The following is a 17,231-nucleotide window of genomic DNA, read 5'->3' as shown; positions in this document are numbered from 1 at the left end:
AACAGTCACGCACACAGTCACGCACACACACACACACACACACACACAGACACACACACACACACACACACACACACACACACATTCAAAAAGAGGTCAGGTTTTCTTGGCGTTGTTTGTTGGACACTTCAAGACGCTTTGCTTAGAAAATGGACTCTGCTCTCTTGTTAATCTTGAAAGAAAGGAACCACTTTGTATTCATCATGGAAATCTCTCCTCACAGGTGGTGGTGGTGGTGGTGGTGGTGTGTGTGTGTGTGTGTGTGTGTGTGTGTGTGTGTGTGTGTGTGTTGTGTGTGTGTGTGTGTGTGTGTGTGTGTGTGTGTGTGTGTGTTGTGTGTGTGTGTGTGTGTTGTGTGTGTGTGTGTGTGTGTGTGTGTGTGTGTTGTGTGTGTGTGTGTGTGTGTGTGTGTGTGTGTGTGTGTGTGTGTGTGTGTGTGTGTGTGTGTGTCACAGTGGGCACATCGCAAGGTAATCTATTTACAGATACACTTGGAAAAATGACTGGAGGAAATAAAGGACGTGTTTTCGGGTAGTATTCGTAAAAGAACAGTGTAACGAGATACCGAAAACAACACAAACCCACATCCTCTGTTTTCTAACCGCCACCAGGTGAGAGGAACAACAGCAGCAGCACGAGGCGGGTGTGAAAGCCAGAAGGAAATCAGACAGATACCCATTAAAGATTTCAATAACACACTCATATATACAAGAAAAAAAAAAATGAACAGAGCAAGCATCATTTAATAAAGCTTCAGTATCACCACACAGAACACTGAACAACACAGCCAGGCATCAGTTAGTAAGGTTTGAGTAACACCACACAAAAGCCTCAACAGCAACAAAGAGTGCGGCACACCAGACCTAAGTTTGCCCCCGGGGTCCTGAACACACATCCCCGTGATATACAAACGCCTCTGTCTCATTTTCGCTCCCTGGGAAAAGCACATGAGCAGCGAGGCGCCTTCATTCCCGGCTGCAGGAGCTTTACGGCCGTTGAACAGTCATTCCCGCTGCATTCACTGGAGGTGCGTGCCGTAACCTGCCCATCAACACCACCTTGATTCCTAGCCTCAATTTTTGTTTCCCCAGAACTGCATAAGGAAGAATGGTGGTGGTGGTGGTGGTGGTGATTATGGTGGTGGTTAGAGAGAGAAAGAGAGAGAGAGAGAGAGAGAGAGAGAGAGAGAGAGAGAGAGAGAGAGAGAGAGAGAGAGAGAGAGAGAGAGAGAGAGAGAGAGAGAGAGAGAGAGAGAGAGAGAGAGAGAGAGAGCCAGGCCTCAGCAAGAGATCTGGTCGTCCATAGCAGCCGATTCCCTTCCTCTCGTTGTCGGTACACACACACACACACACACACACACACACACACACACACACACACACACACACACACACACATAATGAAACCATCAAACCGCGATCAGTGAACGTAAGGGCATTGCAGGACGCTCCTCAACTCCCTCCTTCCTTCACGCAGCGATGGTATAAGTTTGCTGGTGTGTGGCGGCAAGCTGCTTACTCTGTATTGAACGCTCTCACTCCACCACACTGTCATCCCTCGGTTTATCTCCTCTTTGAAAGGCTTCCACTTGCTTCTTATTTAGCTGCAAGTATTCCAGTGATCCTCTCGCTCTCCATCAGATGGCAAGGAAGATTTAAGCACCAAAGCGTACATACTTAAAAAAAGATCACATCTGGTGGCGCACAAAGATTTACATCTTTTCGACAAATGTTCCTTAATTCCCGCCGCATCTTATCTGATGGTTGGTGTTTGCGGTTCCGAGGAATAACATTTATTTATGAACTAAGGTGACTGATTTTTTTTTTTTATGAAATATATACATTTTTTCTTCCCAGAAGTAAGTGTAAATAACAAATAAATCTAGGCAAATCAATTTGTCGTTCAGGTGAAATGACAAGCGGCAGTGCAGCCTCATTACTACAACACGACACGCACCAAGACATCAGCAGTGCCGGGAGTCAATACCGGGAAGCAAGTAACAATGCTGGCGAGTGACGACGACCTGCAGACACATCCCCCACGTGGCCAACACACTGGAGGAAGGGAGAGGAGTGAGACTGGAGGGCGGCACCACCTTCCCGCCGCCAGTTCAGCTTGGGCACTGCTGGATCACCGCCAGGACGCGCCGCCAGAATTAAGGCATATGTTCCCTCTGGTCACAGCTTAATACAAACGCGGCCATTAATCACTGTAACACCTGCCGTTCACACACTCCATTTACACGTGAGAGAATTGCACTCCAGTGAGCCAGGGCGGTTAGAAGGGAGAGAATGTGAGGACACGTCTTGCTGTGGGGCGCAGGAGGGGCGAGATAGGGTGGGGGAGGGAGAGGAGTATTGAGAGTGAGGTGGGGTGAGGGGTGAGGCAAGAGCTGGTTGTGTGTTTTACGGGAGTGAAAAGCGATGCTGGGAGTGAGGTGAGGAGTGTTAGGAGTGTTAGGAGTGGAGAGACACAAAGGGAGAAAGGGAGGAGGAGGAGGAGGAGGAGGCAACTGAAGACGACCATCACCAGTATCTCCACTACCACTACAGCCAACCAGCTTTACCACCAGGGCCACCACCCCCCGCCACCGTCATCAGCAGAAACTTCAACTGTACTTGATTTTATGAATATGTATGTCTTGCCTCAACACTCACCCACTTCACTTCCATGGCATCATTGTGTGTCGTGGACGAGGAGGAAGGAAACTGCCGAGAAAAAACGACGTCCAGGGAAGGGGAAGGAGTCAGAGAGTGTGTGAAGGGTCTCCGTGCCTTGTGTCGTGATGGAGAGAGAGAGAGAAAGAGAGAGAGAGAGAGAGAGAGAGAGAGAGAGAGAGAGAGAGAGAGAGAGAGAAACAGAGAGAGAGAGAGAGAGAGAGAGAGAGAGAGAGAGAGAGAGAGAGAGAGAGAGAGAGAGAGAGAGAGAGAGAGAGAGAGAGAGAGAGAGAGAGAGAGAGAGAGAGGTGGTTAAGTGCATGTGTGCCTGCCTGCCTGTTCGTGTGTACCAGCTTGTGTGTACCAGCTTGTGTGTACGTGTGGGCGGGGGCGACTCACCATAGTGGCCACAAAGAGAGTCATGAGGGGATAAAAACCGTGAGCGCTCGGGGAGGACACGTGAAGCCAGGCAACCAGACGCCCAGTGATGGTGAAAGGCTGACAGAATACCCTTCCAGACTTTCCATCTCTCGCTCTCACGCGGTAAAAAGACCACGACGACACGAGAACAACTGTAAAGGTAAACCTGAAACTATTTTTAAACGTGTAAAGAGGACAGTCATGAGCTGCATAAAAAAAAGGGGGTTTAATTACAGCTACGCGGAAAAAAGTTATTGGAAATGGGATTCCAGTCGCGGGGGTTAAATGAGATCTGGAGATGCCTTGATGCTGCGCTCTTCAAATCGTTCAAGACAGTAGAAAAAAGAAATGCCATCCATATAATTTACTCGTAGCTAATCATAAGAAAGAGAACTACCAATACAGTAGTTTCTCACCCACACAAAAAGAGAGCGCATTAAAACCACATAATGGTTAACAGGATTAAACGGGTTAGCAGAGGAGGGAGTGAGCAAACCTTCCCCGGCCATGATCTTACCCAATACTGAAGTGAATGTACAATAAACGGACACTCACTCTCCATCACACCACCACCACCACCACCACCACCACGGGGCGCACTGACGCGGATATGAAGCATTGCCCTGATATTGGCAGGTCTCAAGTTTTACCATCCAGGAGGGAGGAAGCGAGCGGAGCGGGGAGGAAGCTGAGGAAGAAGTGAGGAGGAAGCAGAAAAGGCAAGGTGGGATGGAAGAGAAGGATAGGGTCAGGAGAGGAAAGGAAAGGGACGAGAGGAAGGGACGGAAAGAAAAGCTGGGAGGGAGGGAGGAAGGGAGGGGAAGAAGACTACTCGCGTTTCATCCGGGTGAGTGAGGACGGCGCCTCAATTTGGGCGCCGCGGACCTTGCAGTGAAGAGCGCGGAGTTCTGGTTTTATCCTCCGCCCTTCTCTTCTCTGCCTTGTACAGAGGAGCGCCAAAGGTGCAAGATTTCCACAGTTAATCTGCTTCCTCCACGCGAGTTATTGGCTACACGAGTACATGTCCAACACGCGTTTCCGAAGACAGGTGACAAGGATTGGGCGAATAGCAGCACGTATTTAGATACTAGGTCACACACTTCTCTCTCTCTCTCTCTCTCTCTCTTGCCTCAGTAGGTAGATCCTAGGCAATGAATCTCTCATACAACCTGGGGCTGTGAGACCACCGCTGTCCATACATAATTCAAATTATTTTCAACTTTAAATAAATAACATATTTCAGACTGCAACTGTTGAAGATGACACTGTAACAATAAACTTGAAAAGACTTGACAGTGGAAAGTGCAGCGGAAAGACTCCAGCAAATGTCAACACGGAAAAAAATCTTACAAGGTGACCTTTGAAGGTGTGAGAGGAACAGTGAATACACAATAAAAAAAAAAAAAAAAAGAGATAAAAATGACAAAATAGAACTGACAAATTAATTAACAAGGAAAAGACCAAGGAAAAAAAAATAAAATATGAAAGTTGAAAATATAAAAGTAAAAATCATTGAAAATGGCAAGAGATTTCCATTCAGTCAAACGAAGAATGGTTCTGAAAGACGGAGAGGATGAAGCCATTGACCATAAGAATAAAATGGCAGAAAAATGTGCACGCATACTTTCAGTGTTTTGATATCACGGTGAGAGCAGTAAACATTTCATCAGATGACAACGAACGCTGTAGCCTCTGCCCTTCAAGGAACGAAGCAAGAAAGGCCCGGGAGAGGACGGAATATTGGTGGATGTTTTGAAAGACGCGGGAATGCAAGCTCATTCATTTATTTCCCCAGCACACACCAGGAGAAGCTTCCTGAATCTTGGTGCACTGCAATATTAATCATGATTACCGACCCGCTGGCTTATCAATTATGTACACTCTTTTCTGCTGGGCTCCTACCAACGTATTGAGAATTATTATCATTTACATACGTTTCTGCAGACCTCTTAGTAATGCATTAACACACAAAATCATAATAAAACAACCACTGCACCGAGGAAGACTAAGGAGGAGGAGCGGTTCACCCAGGGATTATCTATATGTAAGGAACAAGATGGCTGAGAAAAACCCGGACTTGTACTGTGACGCCTGGCTGCTGTGCTCGGCTCCATGATCCACTACAACAGAAAACGATGCTAAGAACTGACTACAATTAGCGAACAAACACTAAACAAGCCCCTTACCTCTCGTCAGACGCCACCACAGCGCCACCGCCACAAAGACAACACAAAATTAACACCAAGAAATTAGTTATTGAAGGAGATAAATAGCAAATGGAGACTCACAGAATGGCAGTACGCGTGCAACACCTCGTCCCCTACAGCAGGATCAACAGAAAGGTCGCCAAGTACAGCCATATCCACAGGTCTTCTTTCCCTCCCCTCATTTCCATCTGAACGTCTTCCCCTCGTTATCCTCTTCACCAGTATCTTGGGACGTGGCACTTACTCTGTCCCTTCCCTTTCAAACGTTGCTTCTATCTGTTTTTCCTCTTTATTTACCTCATCCTTGTCTTTTCTTCCTAAACAGTCAAACTACCTCAACAGTATTTTTCCTCCGCCACTAGAACTCTCAGGGTTCCCGCGTGCAGTTTTCATTGCAACTGTTTCAACTCTCCTTTTTGAAGTGTATTATTTTGCGTCTCTCTTTGAGTCATGTTGCTTGACTGAATAATATTACATTGTTTATCAATATTATATTCACCTTAAAGCCTAAAGTTCTCCCCTTCATGATAACACAGGAATTTTTTTATGACTCGTATCTACCAAGCCAACTTTTCCTCCGAGTCCCTCTCTCTCTTCAGAAGTAATGTGAGATACAACATCTCGCCACTAAGTACACTAATACAGAGTCTTTTAATCCTTACAATATCTCAATTATCTCCTTTACTTTCACTAATTCACTCGCTAGCAAAAATTGTCACGATCGCTTACTTACTTACGATCGTACGATACCGGTTATCTTTCCAAGAAAGTGGGCGTTACACTGATCCCGGAAAGTTTTAAAGGTCTAGATTTTTAAAGGCTTCGAGTGCCTACCCGACCTATCCGAAATCGCCAGAATTATCTCTCACTCTACCTTTACCTTGACTCAGCACACCTGGAATTACCTCTAATACCAGATTGATGTTGGGGGAGTAGGAAACACGATTATTCCATATTACAAGCACATATATTAATACTAATAATAATTCACAAACAACATGAGGTAGTACATGTTACTACATGACGTTCTCGTCACTTCACACAACACCACAACCCGTTGACACCTCCACCAGTCACTGAAATATTCCCCTCAACCGCAGGAATTTACTCAGACGCCACTACCGCGTCCCCAGACAATAATTCTCGTATTTCATAGGAGATTACCATCATCACCAAAGATCACCCATAACACCATAACATCATCCCCAAAATCACCAATACACCGCAACACCAGCTTCCAAGGTCATCACCACAACCTCCACTCACAAAATGGCTGCCAGTTTGACCTATGACCCCTTCCAACAGCGTCACCGGCACAACTCAACAACCGAATTTCAGCGGACAAGAGCTCTTGGTACCACAAAAGACTCACTAACCTGATCCTGGATATCAAGGTTATACCGCTACACCACTAATACCTCCACACACTCACTCCATCACCAATCCACACCAAGATCCTTCCCTGAGAGACGCCACCTTCCTCCCTACTTCACTTCCCAAGGCGCTCTGCTCTCCCCTCCTTGGAATGTGTTGTTGCCCACTCAAGCTCCCCTCGTTTCCAACATATTTCCACCTCAATTATACTTCCTCCCTTATACATACAAGGATATAGAGAACTTAAATTATGAAGAGAATAATACTACATGATATAAAATGGGTAAATAAGCCTTACACTACTTATAACAATAATAAGATAATGTCCGAATGGCAGGTAACCGGAACATGGGGACACTAAGAAAATGTGATCCCATTAAAGGTAAACTTGGCCAATAACATGACATCCCCTTCCCAAAAGAGGCGTGAGGCACCTGATTACGATGCCTCACGACTAGACGGTGCGCGGGACAAGGCATCGGCAATAACATTCTCACTGCCTTTCACATGGTGAATCTCTAAGTCATAGTCCTGTAAGACCAGGCACTACCTCATCAGCCTCTGATTGGAGTTTTTCATTTTATGCAAGAAAATGAGCGGATTGTGGTCGGTGAAGACCTGCACAGGCTGTCCCGTCCCTCTGACGTACACTTCAAAATGACTCAAACTCAGCACTAGGCCCAAAGCCTCTTTCTCAATAGTGCTGTAAGCCCTTTGATATGGTAACAACTTTTTAGAATAATAGCCTATAGGGTGCTCCATTCCCTCATGTTCTTGCATTAACACACCACCCACACCATTCTGACTGGCATCCACATACAATACAAATGGTTTTTCATAATCAGGCATGCGCAGCACTGGGGCACTGACTAACATTTTCTTAATTTCCACAAAAGCTTCGTCACAAAGCTTATCCCAACAAAATTTTGACTTCTTATTCAGCAACTTGGTCAGGGGCATGGCAACATCAGAGAAATTCTTACAAAATCGCCTGTAATATCCACTGGCCCCTAAGAATCTCAATATCTCCTTCCTATTGGTGGGTGGAGGGAGATTTACAATGTCTTTCACATTGGCTTCCACGGTTCTCACTTCACCTTTCCCAATCTTGAAACCTAAGTACTCCACGTCAGCTTGCACGAAATTACTTTTTGCTAAGTTGACAGTAAGGTTGGCATCATCCAGCCTCTTGAACACTTCCTCCAGCAGCTGCACATGCTCTTCCCAACTCTCAGTGTACAACAATATGGCATCTATGTACACAGAACATCCCTTCAATCCCTTCAGTACTCTGTTCATTAACCTCTGAAAAGAGCTCCCACTGTTCTTCATCCCAAACGGAAGAACTTTGTACTGATATAATCCATCCATGGTGACAAAAGCTGATGTGGCTTTTGCCCTCTCAGTGAGTCCTACTTGCCAGTATCCCTTTAACAAGTCAATTTTTGTTATGAAGCTGGCACTTCCCACATGATCTATACAATCATCAACTCTAGGGATAGGGTAAGCATCAGGTTTTGTCACCATGTTAACCTTCCTATAGTCCGTACAGAAACGGAAACTCTCTCGATCAGGCTTGGGCACCAGCACACATGGCGAGCTCCATGGGCTCTCACTGGGTTCAATCAAGTCGTGTTCCAGCATATACTCTATTTCTTTTCTCATGATCTCTCTTTTCTGCGGGTTAACTCTGTAGGATGCTGTTTGATGGGTTCAGCCTCCCCAACATCCACATCGTGCACCACCACATTCGTTTTTCTAGGTGCATCAGGGAACAAAGAATTGAATCTTTCAATTATCTCCCTAATCCTTTCCTTCTTCTCCAGCTCCATGTGCCCCAGTTTATCATTTAAATTCCCTAACACAGCTGAGTTCTCAAGCACCATCCCTTCACACCTGCTCAGTTTCACTTCAGACCACTTCTCTTCCGCCTCAGTGGTTACATTTACAACACTCACAGTTCTTACTCCTTCTACTACATCACCTCCATTTTCTCTGTCCCTTTCATGAAATGGCTTCAACATGTTTACATGACACAGCTGGTTCTTTTCTTCCTCCCTGGAGTTTTTACAATGTAATTCACATCACTCATTTTCCTCTCAATCTCCCAAGGCCCGCTGAACCTGGCTTTGAAAGGATCACCCTGCAATGGGAAAAGAACCAAGACCTTGTCCCCAGGCTGAAAAGATCTGGCCCTCGCCTTCTTGTCATACCAGCCTTTCATCTCACTCTGATTATTTTTCAAATTTTCCCGAGCAATTTCCCTAGCTCTCATCAATCTGTCCTTGAAATCAGATACATATTTCACCACAGTAGGAGGCTCCTCTGCTCCTAACCATTTTTCTTTCACCATCCTTAAAGGACCGTTCACCTCATGCCCATACACTAAATCAAATGGGCTGAAACCAGTTGACTCCTGCACACTGTCCCTTAACGCGAACAAGGCTAGTGGCAATGCCTCATCCCACTGAACACTCATCTCCTCACAATACACCCTGAAAGTGTTTTTAAGAGTTTGGTGAAATTTTTCTACACAACCCTGAGACTGAGGATGATAAGCACTCGACAGTCTCTGTTCAACCTTTAAACTCCTTAGGATTTCCTTGAACGTGCGAGAAGTGAAATTACTTCCCTGGTCTGACTGCAACACCTTAGGGATTCCCACCCAGGAGAAAAATTTCACCAGTTCCCTCACAATGTTTTTAGAGTTTATACTCCTGAGGGCAATGGCCTCAGGAAACCTGGATGACATACACATAATAGTCAGCAAATACTGGTTTCCCCTCCGGGTCCTTGGTAAAGGACCTACACAGTCTATCACCGCCTTACTGAAAGGCTCGTCGACCACAGGTATAGGGTGAAGGGGGGCAGGGCGAATCACCTGGTTCGGCTTGCCCACCTTCTGACACAAACCACAAGTTTTACAAAACTCTTTCACATCACCTCTCACTCTGGGCCAGTAAAAATGACACAGGATCTTTCCTAGGGTTTTTCTGACCCCCAGGTGTCCTGCCGGATTACCTTCGTGTGCCATCTCCAAAATTTTCTTCCTATACACCCATGGCACCACAATCTGCCTTTTCACCATCCAGTGATCAGAGGTTGGGGCTGTCAGGGGCCTCCAACTTCTCATTAATACTCTGTTATCCACATAGTAACCCACGTACTTATTGTCAAGCTCACCCAGCCTTTTAGCCTCATTCCAAACAGACTTCAAGCTTTCATCACTCTCCTGAGCTTTTATCAACTCGCTCTTTTCTACCAGAAAATCAAGGTTGGGCTCCACCTGGCCTACAACCGGTTCATCACTCGCACACTCCGGGTTAGTTCCTTTTTCATCAGGTTCCTCAAACAGAACGCCCAGGCCTTCGTCCTCTTGCGTTGCTCCCTCGGTGTCCATGCGTTCCTTACGGGCCATCGCTCGGGTCACTGCGCAGACTGGGAACAATTCAGGCACCTCTGCCTCCCCATCTGTTGAGTGAGGGACTGCTGCCGGAGTGGTGGTTTCTGTCATCCCTATCAGAGGGTTGTCTACCATCTGAAGTTTAGGGATAACTCGACCTCCAGCCAGGTCGTTCCCAACCAGCATATCCACTCCATCTACGGGCAGTGTCTCCTTCACTCCCACCGTCACCTCTCCAGTGACGTATCCACAGTCCAGCCAAACTTTGTGCAGGGGAATACTGAACTTGCCTCCTGCACCCTTGCATGAGACCTCTCTGCCAGTGGAGTAGTGTACTCCATGGGAGTACACTACTTAAGATCAGACTCTGGTTAGCTCCCGTATCCTGAAGGATTCTGATCACCTTCTCTGGACTTCACTCCACTTTCACTGTGCCCTTACTGTTCAAAGCCCTCATCTTTCTGCGGCTCCTCTTGTATCTCTGCATTCATATTCTCCACATACTTTATCAGGTCTCTTTGGGCGGCAACTGCTCCCACTGGCTTCGGCCGTCCCTTCGGACACTGGTACTTCTTATGCCCGCTACTTCCACATCCAAGACACTTAACTGCACCTTCATCACCACTACCCTTCTGGTAATAGGTAGTGCTCCTGGGCCTACTCTTATAGGGCGTAGAACTCACGTTGTGTTCGGCTGGCGGGGGCATGGTGTAAGTGTGGGAAAAACTATAGTTGTGAGGGCGGGGCTGGTTTGATCTGTGGACTGATGTCGAGCTCATCTGGCGGTCATTCTTATATCTCTGATGACCATCGTTTTTATTGGAGAATGGCTTTCTCCCTCCATGGTGTTCATCTCCGTTCAGCCCATGGACCGCACAGTACTTGTCAGCTCTGCGTCCGGCTTCCATCACATCTTTCACGTCGTGTGATACGAGCTCATATTTTACACTGAGGGGTATTTGGCTCATAAATTGTTCCATCTGCATAACTCCTTTTACCTCCTCAACTGTAGTGGCTTCCTCGGCCTTCAGCCACCGGTCCAGTTTAAGGATAACCTCACGAGCCATCCCGAGATAAGTATCACCTGGGCGTTTTGTTGTCCTGCGGAACCTTTCCCGGTACACACTCAGACATAGAAGGGTTGATCTCAACACCGCTTCCTTTACCGCTTCGTAATCACGCGCGTCTCGCTCACTCAAATTCACATATACCTCTCGGGCCATTCCCTCAAATTTAGACTGGACTAGTAATGCCCAATCATTTTCATCCCATCCCATCATCTTTGCAGTTTTTTTCAAATTGAACGAAAAAGTTTTCTTCCTCCCCTTCCACAAAGTTAGGCATACTGATGGTCTTTCTCTCTAAATCCCCGTTGCCTTGAGCACCATTTCCTGCCCTGGTCTCGTTTACTTTGCATTTACTTTTTGCATCTGTATCTGCTCCCTATTTAACTCCACCTCTTTCTGCTTCTGCAATTGCATCTGAAGTTTCATTAACTCGAATTTTTCACTACTAGAAAGGCAATCTGTTCCACCAAAAGCACTCAGGTTTATCTCACTGACCCCAGCACCTTCCTCTACACTCTCCTCATCATTATCCTCACTTTCACCACCATCATTTTCAAACCAGCACCTCTCCACAAGAGCATTTTTTTCAACTCCGCCTGCATTTCCTCCTTTTTCTTGGATTTCAATTCCACTTGAAACCTCTCAGCCACTGAACATAATTCCTTCCTGGTTAGTGTGTACAGATCATGCACACTCCTCGACAGAAGGAACATCTCAACACGTCTAGCGGCCATGATTACAATTACTACACTCCACAAAATATTCACAAAATATTTCTCCAAATATTCACCACAATACATGCACAGTTTTAAAGAAATATTTCGCACAGGTAAATTCCTCCCAACAACAATCACCATGTAACACTCGTTACACTCCACAAATGTTCAAATATCCCGGACAGGCCCCCATATTCTGTCACGATCGCTTACTTACTTACGATCTTTCCAAGAAAGTGGGCGTTACACTGATCCCGGAAAGTTTTAAAGGTCTGGATTTTTAAAGGCTTCGAGTGCCTACCCGACCTATCCGAAATCGCCAGAATTATCTCTCACTCTTCCTTTACCTTGACTCAGCACACCTGGAATTACCTCTAATACCAGATCGATGTTGGGGGAGTAGGAAACACGATTATTCCATATTACAAGCACATATATTAATACTACTAATAATAATTCACAAACAACATGAGGTAGTACATGTTACTACTTGACGTTCTCGTTACTTCCCACAGCACCAGAACCCGTTGACACCTCCACCAGTCACAGAAATATTCCCCTCAACCGCAGGAATTTACTCAGACGCCACTACCGCGTCCCCAGACAATAATTCTCGTATTTCACCTCCTCAAGCCTCATAGGAGATTACCATCATCACCAAAGATTACTCATAACACCATAACATCATCCCCAAAATCACCAATACACCGCAACACCAACTTCCAAGGTCATCACCACAACCTCCACTCACAAAATGGCTGCCAGTTTGACCTATGACCCCTTCCAACAGCGTCACCGGCACAACTCAACAACCGAATTTCAGCGGACAAGAGCTCTTGGTACCACAAAAGACTCACTAACCTGATCCTGGATATCAAGGTTATACCGCTACACCACTAATACCTCCACACACTCACTCCATCACCAATCCACACCAAGATCCTTCCCTGAGAGACGCCACCTTCCTCCCTACTTCACTTCCCAAGGCGCTCTGCTCTCCCCTCCTTGGAATGTGTTGTTGCCCACTCAAGCTCCCCTCGTTTCCAACATATTTCAACCTCAATTATACTTCCTCCCTTATACATACAAGGATATAGAGAACTTAAATTATGAAGAGAATAATACTACATGATATAAAATGGGTAAATAAGCCTTACACTACTTATAACCAATAATAAGGATAATGCCCGAATGGCAGGTAACCGGAACATGGGGACACTAAGAAAACGTGATCCCATTCAAGGTAAACTCGGCCAATAACATGACAAAATATATGGTAAAAAAAAAAAAAAAAAAAAAAAAAAAACAGGAAGCAATAGTGTGAAACTCCGCGTTTCTTGAAAGTTCCGCCGCCGCGCTGTTAGTCACGAGCTTTACGGTGGAGCAGCAAACAGCCGGAACCAGCAGTAAGTGGCCCAGGGCTTCGGCGGCAATGAAAGCAAAATGGGTGGGAATTAAGAGTATATTTTTCAGCAGGGAGGCTTGGGCTAATGTTCGGGAAGCAGTGGTGAGCGGGAACGGCCGCCGTCAGGAGAGTAACAACGCCGCTGCCTCGGGAGCCAATGGCGTCATTAAATTTTATTATACATCTCTGTGAGCGGGGCAAACTCAATTCCGGAAATACACTTTATTGAGAAAGAAACTTGTGTTCTTACTGAAAACAAAACGGCTGCACCAGGTTGCCATGGTCACTTGTATGAGTAAACTTGTGTGCTGCTTTTGTCGTTCGCAGCAACCCCGCAGCTGCAGGTGTGTACCAGTGCAGCCCCGCAGCTGCTAGTCAGGCCAGACTGTTCATGCCGCGCCACACCTGCCAGTCACTGCTGTGGCTGACAGCTGTGACAGGACGCTGGCAATGTGGAAAAAAAAAAAAAATCATATATATATATATATATATATATATATATATATATATATATATATATATATATATATATATATATATATATATATATATATATATATATATTGGGATCAGCGATGTCCTCGTGTTTGATCGGTGTGACGGGAACACTCCAGGAAAAGGAAGGCGGTGCGGCGCGGCAAATGTTGGAGCAAGACTTACGCGAGCGTCACGAGAGATTGAAGAAAAAATAGAAGGGAAAATGGAACGGCCTATGGAGTGTACAAACAAGTATGTATTAAGTTTTCACATTACCGCAGCGTAGCCGCGTGGATTCGTCAGCAAGAATTCTTTGAAAAATATGAAGTTGAGTTGCTCACATTAACAGTTCTGGATCATTTTCTTCCATGACTATTAAGTAAACACCACAACACACTGCCACAGAGCCACGGACACATCACATGACCGTAACTCACTGAAACATGGCCACACAAAACACACAAGAATACATGCAAGCAATTTATGAATGCTCTGACATGCCCACACTAAGTCAAAACCATAAACTTTGTGTGGCCGCTGCAATTATAATTATAGATGAAAGACACGATGAGGGAATAGCGTGAGGCAGAGGTCGAAGTGCTAGAGAGGGACAGGGCGGGGCTGGAAGGAGCTAGGCGGGGAGTGACGAAGCGATACAGGTCAGGGCAGGAAAGGACAGGCTGGATGAAAGGAATAAAATCATGTTTCGATTACAGTTTTTTCCATCCTTATACTGTCCGTGTGAATTCGAGTCAGGAAGTAATTATTTGACTTCCATCACCTGCCATCACGAGCTATGCGTCCACATCACCCCAGGCTCGTCATTCACTACACTGTACTCATAAAACAAAGCACTTCATTTTTTATGTTGAAATACACACCAAAAAGTGTATAAAATTTCACACACACACCCTCGTGTAGGAGTGGCGGCAGCACATGAGAGTGCCGCCGCCGCAATGTGCGTTCGACTTGTCGATGTATCTGGTATTCTTGCGATTCACATACCGACACGCAGCTAAAATCTTACCATTTAACAGCGTGAGAATACTTCTGCCTACAGAGAGAATCGAACTCCCGGCCTCTGGTTTACTAGACCAGCGCTCTAGCCACTGAGCTATGAAGGCACAACACACACACACACACACACACACACACACACACACACACACACACACACACACACACACACGAGCCACAAATGCAGGCCATCATGCCGCATGCAAGGATGTGATGCGCCAGACTCATGACCAACACAGGATCACCAGCAGCGCACGCGATCCCTCGCCGCGCCCACCAGCGAGGCTCACACAAGGATGAGGGCAGCGGCACACGCATGTCACTCCATCTGACGTTCTTGTTACCCCCGCTGCTCGGTTTGGGAGGTTCGCAGCGTGGCGTGAGCTACATTACAGTAATCAGACCCATTTAATTCCCTGCACCTAAGCACATTACGTGGTGGCTCATGTTCTTGTCACTGCACTGTGAATAATGGTAATTACCGAGTCTGAGGTGTCAGGTGGGAAGCCTTATGGTCCCGTGCACTGCAGGGAGTTATGATTTACCTCCGACAGGACCATCCAGGTGAGTCTCTCAAACGAAGAAGAAACATCCACCAGGGCAGGCGGTGTCGAGACGACGAGAAGCACTGCGAGGGAGAGAGGTCATGGTGTGGGCGACGAGAAGCACTGCGAGGGAGAGATGATGGTGTGGGCGGGTGTTGGCGGAGAAGCGGATGTTGGAGGCAGAGCGGGGGCGATAGGAGGGCGACAGAAAATGCCAGAAGTAAAGATGTGCACTTTAACTACATATTCTTTCTTTTCTCTGATTTGATACAACCTGTGTTCTGGAGGCTGCAGTTGTGCTCCTGTCGTGTTGTGAGTTGTGGGATTCTGTTGAGCGAATGACCGGTGCTAAGCATGACAGTTCCCTTGACACAATAGTATCACACTCTAGGTGGCTGGCTTTGATGCTGCAATACTGGCTTGCTCTTCTGGCTTCTGTCCTCTTCTACCCTCTCGTATTTTTTTTTCTTGAGGTTTCTAGTTACAGTACTCGTATCTGATTTCCTGCCATGTCCTGCTCTGGATTATGAGGAAAGTATTGAGCATACACACACACACACAGACACACACACACACACACACACACACACACACACACACACACACACAGCTAATTCACAAAGTAAGCAACAATCTCGAGGAATGTTTCAACTATGGCACGGTCGAGGAACAATAAGCAAACTGATTACTGTTTTACACGGGCGAGAAACTTTAAGATTTGCTAGTCACGCCAACTCGTGTGTGTGTGTGTGTGTGTGTGTGTGTGCCATCGCGAGTGACACGTGGTTTTCTCCGTACTCCTATCACCACCACCACAACACCCTTCCGTTGCCACCGCAGTCCACGTCTTCCTGAATCCATGACGGGGGTGGTGGTAGCAGTGCTTTCATCCAAGGCAGTCTATGGCAACACCCTGTCCTCACCAGCGTCTCGTCCAAACACCACCAGCAGTCTTCCCAACATGTGTCCGCGAGCTTAAGTTACTGAACCAATAACTACTTAAGCTACCATTGAAAGTTTCCAGGCCCTCACATGCCTCCCCTCCTCCCTCCATCCCCGGCGCGTCTCTCTGGCCGCAATACAGGAGGCGAGTTTAATAATAGTCCAGCTGCATTCTTTAGCCACAAAGGAGAAAAGTTGTTGAGCCTTACATACTTACTTACATTACCATTTTATTACAGAAACACCTCGGCCATAAGGATAAATTTTGCTGTCAAGTTCCAAGATGAATATTGGATTTACTGCGAGAACTTTAGCAAGGAGATTAGGAAGGAGTGCGTCGGAGTGGAGGGAGTGGAGAGGTGTGGCAGGGAGAGGGGAAAGAAAACGTGGTGGTGGAGAAAAGATGAGGAAGGGAAGGAGGGAGGAATGCAGCGCCGTGAGAAGGCTGCAGATGTGAGGCGGTGAAAGGAAGGACTCCACCGGGGATGAACAAGTGGGCAGATATTATGACATGTTTCAGCGCCTCTTTTTCGACCGTGAATATACATACGAAAGACTGTGAATTACGTGACGCTGGTGAATCTCCAGACATTTACAAGCTTTATACACTACAGGGAGGGCGATGTGTGTGTACAGGTGTGCTTCAGTGTGGCTGCGTGAGTCTCTTCCCTCACCAATGTGTTGCCTGCGTCGTGAATGTGAAAACAAAAGGCTCGATGGAGTTTGGTGGGGAAAAAGAGACACGGGATGAAACAGCAGCAGCACCACACACACACACACACACACACACGCACACACACACACACAGTCACACACAGTCACTCACTCACTCACTCACTCACTCATTGACTCTCTCTCTCTCTCTCTCTCTCTCTCTCTCTCTCTCTCTCTCTCTCTCTCTCTCTCTCTCTCTCTCTCTCTCTCTCTCTCTCTCTCTCTCTCTCTCCGATATTTTGATTGTCGTCTTCTTCAGAGAATGACAAGTAACAAAGGCGGTCGTC

General features: G+C 46.5%; 1 non-coding gene across 1 annotated transcript; it reads right to left on the bottom strand.

Annotated features, from left to right (window-relative positions):
* Window positions 1–14,777: 14,777 nt before the first annotated feature.
* Trnat-agu (transfer RNA threonine (anticodon AGU)) lies at window positions 14,778–14,850 on the bottom strand. The gene has a single exon. It is a non-coding gene; the product is annotated as a tRNA-Thr (tRNA).
* Between the last annotated feature and the right edge of the window lie 2,381 nt (window positions 14,851–17,231).

This window comes from Scylla paramamosain, unplaced genomic scaffold (assembly GCF_035594125.1).
Source record: "Scylla paramamosain isolate STU-SP2022 unplaced genomic scaffold, ASM3559412v1 Contig42, whole genome shotgun sequence".
NCBI lineage: Eukaryota > Metazoa > Arthropoda > Malacostraca > Decapoda > Portunidae > Scylla > Scylla paramamosain.
The sequence above is the reverse complement of the archived record's forward strand: the minus strand, read 5'-3'. Positions and strand labels throughout refer to the sequence as shown.